Below are 13,764 nucleotides of genomic sequence, written 5' to 3'. Positions count from 1 at the left end.
GGGTGAGGTGTTCTGGGCATGTCCCACCGGGACGAGGCCCCGGGGAAGACCCAGGACACGCTGGAGAGATTATATCTCTCGGCTGGCCTGGGAACGCCTTGGTGTTCCCCCAGATAAGCTGGAGGAGGTGGCTGGGGAGAGGGAGGTCTGGGCCTCTCTGCTTGGGCTGCTGCCCCCGCGACCCGGCCCCGGATAAGCAGAAGTGGATGGATGAACTGAATATTTTTGCTCCTGGAGCATTCGCTGGTGTTCATGAAGAATGGAGGAAGCTCGTTTCTCTGTGTGTGACTGAGCAGTTCTGAACCACAAAAACACAACGACTGAAGATATGAGCGGTTGCACAGCTCACTGAAACGTGTCCTCTCTCTGTGGACAACATCTGGATCTCTGACTCTGCAGCTCATCACGTGGAGCTGGAGAGAAGGTGTGACAACAAACAGCTTGCAGTAAATACAGATCCTGGTCACAGCTGACATTATGTGTGTTAAGACTGATCCCTGATGAGGCTCCATTGCACTTAAAGTACTTAAAGCACTTAAAGTTCTTAAAGTTCTTTTGCTCTGAGAGCTTTTAGGCTTTACTTCCCTTTTTGTAACGTTTCCTGCTGAGCCTCTGTGGATAAAGGGGGAATTAAAAATGTGTGAGGTGACTCTCAGTGTGCTGAACAGGTTGTTTTTACAGCATTCATGTGTGTGCGTGAGAGATGCAGTGTGAGTGAAACTGTGGGATAAAAGCTGCTCGTTTAGAGCTGAAAATAGTTCAGGACGAGTCCTGACAGGTGCAGGACGGCTGCAGGCGTCAGTGAGAGCAACAAAGAGTTTGGCACCTCGACTGGGAGAAACCTGCTAGGTGAGGACCAGCTTTACCCTGGCTTCTGCAACAGGGCTAATTGTAAACAACGATCTGTTACCAGAAACAAAGCAGGTGTTTCTAGGTGTCACAGGCTGGGCCTTTTGAATTTTATTTTGGATTGCTGAGCTTCTCGTGTTAGGTTTGTGATTGAGGGTTATTCTTATTTAGGTTTTAGTTGAGGTCAAGTCGTTTTTGTCATCTGTCTCCTTGTTTTTCTGTTTGGTTTCTTGTCATGTGTTTCACGTCTGGTTTAAGTCTCCATGTTTCCTGTTTTATTTTGAAGAGCTCATTGTTTTGTTTCTACTTTCTCCTGTGGTGTGATCATGTTAATTTGTGTCAGCTGTGTCCCCTCCTCACCTCCTGTGTATTTATTCTGAGTGTTTCCATTCGTTCCTCATCACGTCGAGTGTGTATCGTTCCCCATCATAGAAATCATAGTTAATCTATAGTTTCATAGTCAGTCCATAGCAGTCTAGTCACAGTGCAATAGTTTTGATTTATCAGCTCAAAACAAACGCTCGCCTTTGGTTAGAATTAGCTCCGCCTCCCGCCTGTGTCCACACCTGGGTCCTCCACACCGTCTGCCCCCCCACAGACTGGGACACTAGGAGGCTTTGTAAAAATGTGAATACAAACAGAATACAGTGATTTATAAATCATCAAAGCCACATTTTATTCACAGTAGAACAGAAAATATGTCAAATATTTAAACTGTGAGCTCATTTTGAACTTGATGGAAGCAGCATTGCTGATAAAAGGCTGTAAAAGTCAGTGGTACTGAACAGAAACAGCTAGAGGAACATTTATAGCCAATCAGAGAGAGGCCAGGTTTCTCAGAGGTAAAGATGAGCACCAGTCTGCAACAAGCTGTGGATTTCCCACTAGAGGACTCTTGTGATGACACCCTACGATCAGCGTTCGACCAAATGACGTAGAGCTGACATTTGCACTGATTAGAGACAGGCTGTATCAGGTGAGTCATGACACCACACTGACATCAGCATTTCACCAGAGCACATGGGAGATACTGCTGTTTATTACTTTATATATTTTTTGCACATAGAAAAAGTGAATGGCGTTGTCACTTGGTGTTGAGTATCACTTCCTGTTCCCACGAACAGTGGTGTTTTTGCTGATCTGTGTAGCAACTTTAATTGAAAACTCATCACTTCTTGTTCCCTTGTGTGATCTCCACTCGCTTCAGCCAAACCACACTCTCTGTGTATTTGGGGATTGGCCAGCTTAGCTTAGCTCGTAGCTGATTCGCTCTGTGTCAGATGTTAATCAGACACACCCTTGACACACGCTCCAGTGCTAACAATGATTTCTTTAGATAAAACATGATTCATACAAACTTTCTGTGGACGATCAGTAATAAATCTGACCCAGTGAATCAGCCCTGGAGTTAGCCTCGTCTTAATTAAGTGCTGCAATAAAACCTGTGTCCTCATTGTCCTCAAAGCTGAAGTCAAACCAACAAATACAACTCTTACCTGAGCATCTGTTTGTCGTAACTGATGTGCAACGGTATCAACTGAAAGCAGCGCTGCATCTTCTTTCATTTCACCCCCTTTGTGGCTTAGATGCCAACTGCGTAGGGTCCACCTGATCCAGCAGAGGTAAGATGTTTACTGACCACTCGCTACGTAAATTCAGTAACCTGTCAAAGCGTGACTATCCAGAGTTGGGACGGTGAAGAAGAGTTGCAGTCCTACATGCCTCTCTGCAGCTCGCCTGTCAAGGCGGGCCCAGAGGCCAGCACGTGCACGTGGACCTATGAAATGCAGTTTTTAACGTGTACACAGACTTTATTCACAAAATACAGATGAGGAGAGTTTATGTGGGGAGATGTGCACAGAATGTCACAGCTACTAACTATTCACAGGGGACTAATCGAGGTGTGGGAAACTCGAGCGTGGATCTCTGGAACAGACAGAGATGGTTGATTAGCTGAGAAACCGAGGATGTGGACAAACAAAGCAGTCTCATCTGATGTGGCTTACTCTGCAGGCAGTGTAACGGCAGTCTGGCAAGGAAGGAGTGGCTAGCAGGTCCCGCGGGCATGTGGTGTGGATGTTAGCCGGACAACTCGGAGACCAGGCAGTTAAACAGAACAGTCTCCCCAACTACCACAATAGTAGGACAGCACCCCCTACTGGTGCCATACCACAATAACCAGGGTTGTTACATCAGGTGGTGAGTGTAACATGTTGACTCATGTGTGTATCAGCCACTAGATGGCACTGTGTTGCTGCAATGTGTGCAATTCACTCGCGAGCAAGAAGCTCCAGAGGAAATGGAGAGGTAGACGAAATAAAGTGGAATCGGAGCAGAGATTGGTGTGTGCGTGCAGTTAGTAAGAAGCTCGGTATATAGACAAAAACAAAACATGGTGTCAGAAGTGGGATTCTACGCAATCCCTCGCCGTCGGACAGCGCAGACATGGAGGCTTACGGCGTTCCCACACCGCGTATGGATTGGGACTCCAGCAACCTGCCCGAGGCATGGCGGCGTTTCAAGCAGCACGCCGAGCTAATGTTCGCTGGTCCTCTTCGGGGGAAGGAGGAGGCAGATAAATGCAGCTACCTTCTTCTATGGGTCGGTGAGAAAGGACGGGACGTCTACAACACGTGGACGCTCACCGCAGACGACTCCCGAAAGCTTCAGACGTACTACGATAAGTACACTGATTACATCATACCGAAAGCTAACCCAATCTACGCCCGATATAAGTTCCATGAAAAGATGCAGGGTGAAAATGAGACATTTGAACAGTTTATTACAGAGCTGAAACTGCTTGCTAAAGACTGTGGGTACCCAAATACAGATGAAATGGTCAGGGATCGCATTGTATTTGCCACTAACTCGCCACACGTCCGAGAAAAGCTACTCAGCCAAGGCGCAGAGCTCACGCTAGAGAAAGCTATAGATATAGCACGATCACACGAGCTAGCAAAGCAACAGCTAAAAACTATGGGTCACTCCAGGGGCCAAGAAACTGTGCACGCCATCGGCAGGAAATCGCACAGACAAGAATATCAAACAAGAAGCGTGAGACCAAAAGAACACGCTAATGCAACACTAAAAACGTGCAGCTATTGTGCCGGACAACACAGTAATAAAGACACCTGCCCAGCAAAAGGGAAGCAATGTGCAAAATGCAAGAAAATGAACCATTTTGCGAGAGCATGCAGGTCAAGACTCCCTTCGCAGACAAAAGCCCACCTCAAATCAGTACACACTGTGAGAGAGAACATAGAAATGTCAACTATGGACACAGATGAGGACCAAGACTGTTTCTACATTGATAGCATCACCATAGAAAATGAAGGAAGAAATGATGAGCAAGCATATGCAGACATGCAGCTTGGTTACCCCCCACAGACAGTGAGGTTTAAAGTTGACACTGGGGCGCAAGCAAACACAATTCCAGCCAACATGTTCCAGACACTCTTCCCACACGTGACACTGAAGCCTGTCACACACAAGCTCACAGATTATGGGGGACACTCACTCAGCGTGGAAGGAAAATGCCAGTTAAAATGCAAACACAAAGACAAGACCTGCACGTTGGAATTCCATGTTGTTAACACAAGCGCCCCACCTGTATTAGCAATGAAAGCTTGCCGTGACCTTAACCTGGTAAGGATCGTGATGGCAGTGACGGCGGAAAGAGGCAAGACAACCAACAGTTCACAGGCAATACTAGACGAATATGCAGACGTATTCAAAGGGATAGGAGAATTTCCTGGTGAATGCAGTTTCCATGTAAATCCAGACGTTGCACCCACAGTCAGCCCACCTCGTCGGATTCCCATTGCTCTGCGAGCCCGACTCAAAGACGAGCTTGACAACATGGAAAGGAACCAAATCATATGCAAGGTCACAGATCCTACGGACTGGGTGAATGCACTTGTTGTCGTGGAAAAACCCAAGACAGGCAGACTCAGAGTATGTCTGGACCCCAGACCCCTCAACAAGGCTATACAAAGACCCCATTACCCTCTACCCACCTTGGAGGATGTCACCACAAAACTTGCTGGGGCCAAGTATTTCAGTGTTTTGGACGCCAGATCAGGCTACTGGGCCATTAAGCTAAGCCACGAATCATCTCTGTTAACCACATTTAATACTGTGTTTGGCAGGTACCGCTTCCTCAGGCTGCCATTCGGCATAATCTCAGCCCAGGATGAGTTCCAGCGACGCGTGGACGAGACCTACGAGGGCCTGAGGGGCGTGGCAGCCATTGTGGACGACGTACTGGTCTTCGGAGAAACCAAACAGGAGCATGACGACAACCTGAGGGCCATGCTGCAGCGCAGCAGAGAGAGAGGTGTAAAACTGAACCCTGACAAGTGCACCATCTGCGTCAAAGAGGTCAGTTACTTCGGTCACACATTGTCACACGAAGGGCTGAAACCAGATCCACAAAAAGTAAAAGCAGTCCAAGACATGGCGCCCCCACAGAACAGGGCGGAATTGGAAACAGTGCTGGGGATGGTTAATTATCTAGCAAGATTTGCCCCACACCTGTCAGAGATAAATGCTCCGCTCCGCCAGCTGTTAAAGCAGGACAGTGAGTTTGTATGGGACAAGAACCATGACAGAGCCTTTCAACGAATGAAGGAGCTGATCACTAAAGAACCAGGCCCAGTTCTCTCCTTCTTCGACCCCAAGAAAGCGCTACGACTCCAGGTCGATGCATCCAAAAGTGGCCTCGGTGCTGTGATGCTGCAGGACGGCAAGCCAGTTGCCTACGCATCCAAGTCACTTAACAGCACTGAGCAGAACTATGCCCAAATAGAAAAAGAGCTGTATGCTGTTCTCTTTGGTTGCAAGCGGTTCCACGAGTACATGTACGGTCGACATGTGACCATTGAGTCGGACCACAAGCCACTTGAGTCCATACTCAAAAAAACACTAGCATCAGCACCACCACGGCTACAGAGGATGATAATACAGCTGCAAAAGTACGACATCAGCATCATCCACAAGCCAGGGAAAGACATCCTGGTAGTCGACACACTCTCCCGGAAATCCATACAGTTCCACGATAAATCACTATGTGACGGGATGGATGCGCAGATCCACTCAGTCCTCAGCAACATGCCTGTCAGTGATCAGAGACTCTCAGAGATAAGAAACGAAACAGCCCAAGATCCTCAGCTCAACAGCCTGAGACGGACCACATTGAGTGGATGGCCTGATAAACGGTCTCAATGTCCGCCTGACATTCAGGAGTTTTGGAACCACAGGGATGAGATCTCACTGATAGACGGGATCATGTTTAAAGGAGAGAAAATGATCATCCCAAAAAGGCTCAGAAAGGACATGATAGAGCGGATTCATTCCAGCCATATGGGTATAGAAAAGAGCAAAAACAGAGCCAGAGACCTTCTGTTTTGGCCAGGCATGGGAAAGCAGATTGAGGAAGCAGTCGGAGCCTGCAGCACATGCCAGGAGAGACAAGCTGCTAACCCCAAGGAACCCCTGTTGTCACATGCAATACCAGAACGACCGTGGCAGGTCATAGCCACCGATCTGTTCACTTGGAACTCGGAAGACTACATCATCATCGTAGATTACTACAGTAGATTCTTCGAGTTGGAAAGACTGCACAGCTGCACTGCAGAAGCAGTGATCCACAAACTAAAGTCAGCCATGGCTAGGCATGGTATTCCAGAGTCGGTGATTAGTGATAACGGTCCGTGCTATGCTTCCAGTAAGTTTCAACAGTTCGCAAAGTCATGGAGTTTCACCCACACCACTACTAGTCCCCATTACCCACAGAGCAACGGGCTAGCCGAGAAAACAGTCCAGACAGCAAAGAAACTTCTGGACAAGGCCAAAGCGGAACATAAGGATCCCTACTTGAGCCTATTAGAATACCGGAACACCCCCGTGGACAACTTAAAGTCGCCTGCACAACTACTCATGAGCCGGAGACTTCGCTCCATCCTCCCTGCAACACCAAAACAGCTGGAACCCCAAGTAGTTTGCCAGCAAACAGTGCGTGAAAGGAGAGAAGTCTGCCAGCAGCGCCAGCAGACTTATTTCAACAGAGCCGCCCGACCTCTGCCTCAACTATATCCTGGCACACCGGTCCGGTTCCGGCAAAAAGACAGTTCCTGGAAACCAGCTGTGATCACAAGTTGTGCTGACACGTCCAGAAGCTACAACATAACCACAGATACAGGACAAGTTTACCGGCGTAACCGCCGACACCTCCGCAGAAGCAGGAACAGCGTAGGAGGTGAGGAGTTCATTCAACCAACAGGCATCAGCGATGACAGCCCTGTGGTATCTCAGCCCCCGCCTGTGGAGCCCCCTGATAAAGACATTACAACACCTGGATACACGACTCGATATGGGCGTGTTACCAAACCAAGACAGGTCTTGGACCTGTAATATTGTAAAGGGTGCAGGCGGATCGCTGCCCTAAAAAAAACAAACAAACAAAAAAAACAAAACAAAAGCTGTTTACATGTTTGTTGTTCCAATGATGTCATTATATGCATCTGTTTATTATGTTTGTGATATAGCCAGTATTGAGTCGAATGCTATGTTATCAATGGATGTGCTCAGGATGTTATTCCTGTAATTTCAGTTGCCTTAGAAATTTTACAAGCCTGAGTTGTGTTTTTTTTTTTTAAGAAGGGAGATGTAACATGTTGACTCATGTGTGTATCAGCCACTAGATGGCACTGTGTTGCTGCAATGTGTGCAATTCACTCGCGAGCAAGAAGCTCCAGAGGAAATGGAGAGGTAGACGAAATAAAGTGGAATCGGAGCAGAGATTGGTGTGTGCGTGCAGTTAGTAAGAAGCTCGGTATATAGACAAAAACAAAACAGTGAGTGCCTCGGGAGGGGATTGCTGAGTAGGCTTCATCATCATCATCATCATCATCATCAAATGCATTCATAAAACACTTTAAAACAACCACAGCTGACTAACGTGCAGTACACTGGAACTATACAGTAAAATGAAGAATAAGAACGACTTTATTGATCCCGCTCAAAGCAGCAGGAGAGACAGAGGGACAGATGAATAAGATCTATAATATACACAGTAAGAATAGTAGTATACAGTAATATACAGTAGTAGGATAGTGCAAGACATAGTATCAAATATAAATGACTGTATCCTGGAGAATAAAGAACTTAACTATCAGTGCAGGCGATTCTAGAAAGTGACAAAGTGTTGTGCAATAGAATAAAGGGAGTAGCAGCGTGTGATGGGGGATGAAACAAATATTAAATATTCAATTTAATATCTGTTGGGTAATATTGCTGATTATGATACTGGTAATATTGGTCTGAGAGGGAGCAGAATAACATTGGTTATTGGTTAAAATTACATAAGATATAAATAAAAGCCAAATAAAAGAAAACATAAAATTATTACTTTGTTTAATTAATTATTATTAAGCTATTCCATAATTTAGGAGCCGCGATAGAAAAGGCCCCGCCCCCTCTGAGCTTCCTCGTGGATCTCGGTACTTCCAGGAGCAGCTGGTCAGCTGACCTGAGAGACCGACAGGGTGTGTGGGGATGTACATGCTCAGAGAGGTAAAGCGGGGCAAGACTGTGAAACATTTTAAAAACATGAGAATTTAAAAATGAACTCTAAAAGGCACAGGCAGCCAGGGAGGCCAGCACAGGGGATTCATTTAGAGCCTTCTGTCGTGTTGGAGGCGGAGCTTACATTTATCAGATTAACACCTGAACATGGTCAACATCTCTGATCCAACCCCAGCCTTGTGTTGTCTTCATCTGCTCACTGAGCTCATTTTAACTTATTTCACTGTTCAGGACATTCCTGATGCGTCTTAATGTCACGCTAGCAGTGACAGGAAGTGACCTTTACCCTGCTCGTCAAAATAAAAGCTATTTTTTGCAGCATCGAGTCTGTGAAACTTCTGGAATATTGATCAGTTCAGTTAATCAGTCACATGCTGTTTGTGGACTGAGGGTGGCTCTGGAGGAAAGGTCACGGTGTCATTTAAAGGTCAAATGTGAGTCTCCTGTGTTCAAAGCTGCATCACAGCAAAGATTAAAAATGAGTCAAAGGTTCACAGACGACAAGCTCGTGCCGTGTCTTTTGTCCCAGCTTTTCTTAATCCCATCTCACTTTTTCTAACCGAGTTTCCAGGTGTGTCTGAGGCTCCTTTAAAGGTGGGAAAAGTGAGCTTTAATGGGAAAGCTGCTGTGCTGGGCGACTAATGTGAGGCGGAGGGCAGAAGCTGGAGGTCTGGATCGAATCCACATGACAGAAAAGCAGGAACAGATTCAGTCCGAGTCATTCATTTGATTCCAATCAGCACATTTATTGATCATTAGTATCCACATTAAACATTAAGCACTGATTCATCCACTGAAGCTCAAACTGCACAGACACATGAAAACATGATATTTATCTTATAAAACACGATGTTTATTATTCAAAGGTGTTTGAAAGCCTTTCCAGGTGAGTTTGATCCAGGAGGGTCTGAAGCCAGAGTGAGACAGAGACTGTGTCCTGTGTCTGTGGAATGCGTGATGCTCGGGTAGCCACACCCCCGGGCTGGGCCATCACCGGCACACCTGCTCTCCATCACGGTGACTACACGAACCTCTACGGATGATCTGATTTCCTCGTGTTGGTGTTGTTCCCAGACCATCATGAAAATGTTGTTCCAGGTTCAACATTGCAAGTGACCAATCACATTGTTGTGACGTTATTCCTTTGCGCGCCAAGCCATTCGTGCATTTATGAAATTCCAATGTTGCAATGACAATATCAATTCTTAAAGGGTTACGGTTAGGGTTAGGGTCAGGGTCCGTTGATCGGCGGACAGAGGCGGTTTCAAGCAGCTTAAGTACAGTTTTTTGTTTTACGCCGGTTTTTCCCGAAGTCGCAAAAGTATGACGTCACAACATTCTGATTGGTCACTTGCAATGTTGATCCTGGAACAACATTTAGTATGATGATCTGGGAACAACACCAACACGAGGAAATCAGATCAACCAAGATCTACTTAACCCGGCGCTGACGGATGTTCCACGCCAGTCCGTTAGTCACCCCCACAGTGGTAACTAGACTTCCTCGAAAGCGTGCAATCACTTCTGGTTGGAACTGTGTTTCATCTGCCAACTTGTGTCCAGGTTTCTACTCGGCGTCTGCCACCTGCCTGTCCTGACCTGCCTGTATAGCCCCCTCTCACAGGGGGCTATACCTCCTCCCTCACAGAGAGAATTATGACCTTGTTTTCTGCTTGGCCGTCACCTAAAGATTTACATCCCTGATAAGCAGGAGTCCCACTATCTGTTTAACGTCTCCCATTACAACGGCCTCACTGTGGTAACTTTCCACATGCATGTAAACTAGTGACAGGAGTGCTCTCACTATGGTAAAGTGAGAAAGTGATATTACTATAACTAATGAGATGTGATTAAATATGTGATTAATACATGAGAAAAGAAATCTGCCACCACATTATTTAATGGCAAACAATCAAATTGAACTAAACAGTCACAGATTCATGTAGTGACTGTGTGCAAAACGTTACAAGACTATTAACAATGACACATTTGTTCCAACAAGCTCTCTGAAACCGATCTTTGTATTTTCCCATGTAACACAGTGGAGTATACTCAACGACCAAGATGGCGCCGCGTATGGATGCCCTGGTGCTTCAGTGCGTTACTTTTGTTTTGCTTTTGTGCATTTCTTCTGTGTCTGGGCACTCCTCTGGATACTCTTACACCAGAGAAGAGCTCCTTAACTACAGGACTACAACACCTGTGGATTTACTTCCAATATTTGTCACATCTGCGGCAGATTTACTGCTGACTCTGATCAGGAAAGTGAGACGCCGGAAGAGAGGGAAGCGAGCGGGCGCACTCGTGCGTTTGAGGAGACGCGGACTGCGTACTGCTCTTCCTGGGATCTTCCTTTCTAATGTACGCTCACTCGGGAACAAGATAGACGAACTGGCCCTGATGAGAAGCATGAACAGAGACTTAGCCTCCTCCTGTGTCTTATGTTTTACGGAGTCGTGGCTCTGTGAGGACATCCCAGACTGCGCGCTCAAGCTGGAGGGCTTCCATCTGCTGCGCGCGGACCGGCAGGCCGCTCTCTCCGGTAAGTCCAAAGGTGGAGGTGTCTGCTTCTACATAAATAGTGGCTGGTGCACAGATGTGACAGTGATTGCTCAGCACTGCTCTTCCTCTCTGGAATATCTTTTTATTCACTGCAAACCGTTTTATTCTCCGCGGGAGTTTGCTTCATTCATCCTGGCCGCTGTTTACATCCCGCCAGACGCAGATGCGCAGGCAGCTCAGTGCGCACTCGCAGAGCAGATTCTCCACATGGAGCGGACATTCCCGGACTCTCTCATCATTGCTCTTGGGGACTTTAACAAAGCCAATCTGAGCCATGAGCTTCCGAAATACAAGCAGTATATTAAATGCCCGACCAGAGAGGAGAGGACATTAGACCACTGTTACAGCACGATCAGCGGGGCCTATCGCGCGGTGCCCCGCGCTTCACTCGGACTTTCTGACCACGTCATGATCCACCTAATCCCCGCGTACAGACAGAGGCTGAAGCTCTCCAAACCTGTCGTGAGGACTAAAAAACTGTGGAGCAACGAGGCTGTGGAGGAGCTTCGCACGTGTTTGGAGTCTACAGACTGGGACACAATGAAGGCTGCTTCTAACAGCTTGGACGAGTTTACGGACACTGTCACCTCCTATATCCACTTCTGTGAGGACAGCATCGTGCCATCACGCACCAGGGTGAGTTATAACAATGACAAACCCTGTTTTACTCCTAAACTCAAAAAGCTGTGGCTGGAAAAGAGTAAGGCGTTCAGAAGCGGAGACAGGGACTGCTACAGAGAGGCCAAGTACAGGTTCACTAAAGAAGTGGACGTTGCTAAACATCAGCACTCTGAGAAGATGCAGCAGCAGATCTCAGAGAATGACTCGGCCTCTGTGTGGAAAGGTTTTAGGAATATCACCAACTACAAGCCTAAAACCCCCCACTCCACTGATGACTTGCTCTTGGCCAACACCCTAAACGACTTCTACTGCCGTTTTGACGAGCCATCAGGCAGCCTTCACACCTCCAACGGCCCCAACAATAGAGACACTTTGGACACTAATTCCCCCACCTCTCCCCCCTCCATAGAGCCACCTTCAAACTGTTCACCTACAACACCCCCCTCCTCACCCCACACAAAAGAGGATTTCACACCACCTCCTCCCACCACAACTCTTCATATTCATGAAGCAGATGTGAGGAAGCAGTTTAAGAGTCTGAATGCTCGGAAAGCTCCCGGCCCAGACGGTGTGTCTCCTGCCACCCTCAGACACTGTGCAAACGAGCTGGCCCCAGTGTTTTCTGGCATTTTCAACTCCTCACTGCAGGCATGTCATGTGCCTGCCTGCTTCAAGTCCTCCACCATAATCCCTGTCCCCAAGAAACCTAGGATCACTGGCCTAAATGACTACAGACCCGTGGCTCTGACATCTGTGGTCATGAAGTCATTTGAGCGCCTAGTTCTCTCCCATCTCAGGACCCTCACGGCCCCCCTCCTGGACCCCCTGCAGTTTGCATATAGAGCCAACAGGTCTGTAGATGACGCCATCAACATGGCCCTACACTTCATCCTGCAGCATCTGGACTCCCCAGGAACCTACGCCAGGATCCTGTTTGTGGACTTCAGCTCTGCCTTCAACACCATCCTTCCAGACCATCTCCGAGGCAAGCTTTCCCAGATGAATGTGCCTGATCCCATCTGCCGGTGGATCACTGACTTCCTGACGGACAGGAAGCAGCACGTGAGGCTGGGAAAGAATGTCTCGGACTCCCGGACCATCAGCACCGGCTCCCCTCAGGGCTGTGTTCTTTCTCCTCTGCTCTTCTCCCTGTACACCAACTGCTGCACCTCCACCCACCAGTCTGTCAAGCTAATCAAGTTTGCAGATGACACCACCGTTATCGGACTCATCTCGGACGGGGATGAGTCTGCCTACAGGAGGGAGGTTGAACGTCTGGTGTCCTGGTGCAGCCACAACAACCTGGTGCTGAATGCCCAGAAGACAGTGGAGATTATTGTGGACTTCAGGAAGCACACAGCCCCACTCCCCCCCATCATCCTGACTGACACCCCCATCACCTCTGTGGACTCATTCCGCTTCCTGGGTACCACCATCACCCAGGACCTGAAGTGGGAGCCCACCATCACCTCCGTCATTAAGAAAGCCCAGCAGAGGATGTACTTCCTGAGGCAGCTGAAGAAATTCAACCTGCCAACACCGACGATGATGCAGTTCTACACTGCAATCATCGAGTCCATCCTCACCTCCTCCATCACCGTGTGGTACGCTGGAGCCACTATCAGGGACAAACAGAGACTGCAGCGTGTTGTGCGCTCTGCTGAGAAGGTGATTGGCTGCAGACTCCCATCTCTGCAGGACCTGTACACCTCCAGGACACTGTGGCGTGCAGCCCGGATCTCAGCTGACCCTTCTCACCCTGGACACAGTCTGTTTGACCTGCTCCCCTCAGGCAGGAGGCTCCGGTCCATTCGCACCAGAACCTCTCGCCACAAGAACCTCTCGCCACAAGAACAGTTTCTTCCCCTCTGCTGTTGGACACATGAACAATAACCACATGACTGCCCCCGCCACTAACACATGACCCTACGCTGTGTCACTGCATCATTCCATGTTTGGCACTGATCACCACCTGCACTCATGTATATATCATGTATATATCTATCTACTTAGCACTTTAATTCTTATTCTTATTTTATATTTTTATGACAGTATGTTTGCACTGAAGCACCGCAGCAATTTCCTAATGTTGTAAACCTGCTCAACATTTGGCAATAAAACCCTTTCTGATTCTGATTCTGATGAAAC

Source organism: Diplotaxodon limnothrissa, linkage group LG3 (genome assembly GCF_057381915.1).
Source record: "Diplotaxodon limnothrissa isolate DT_005_m linkage group LG3, D_limnothrissa_male_GT1.1, whole genome shotgun sequence".
Lineage (NCBI taxonomy): Eukaryota > Metazoa > Chordata > Actinopteri > Cichliformes > Cichlidae > Diplotaxodon > Diplotaxodon limnothrissa.
The sequence above is the reverse complement of the archived record's forward strand: the minus strand, read 5'-3'. Positions refer to the sequence as shown.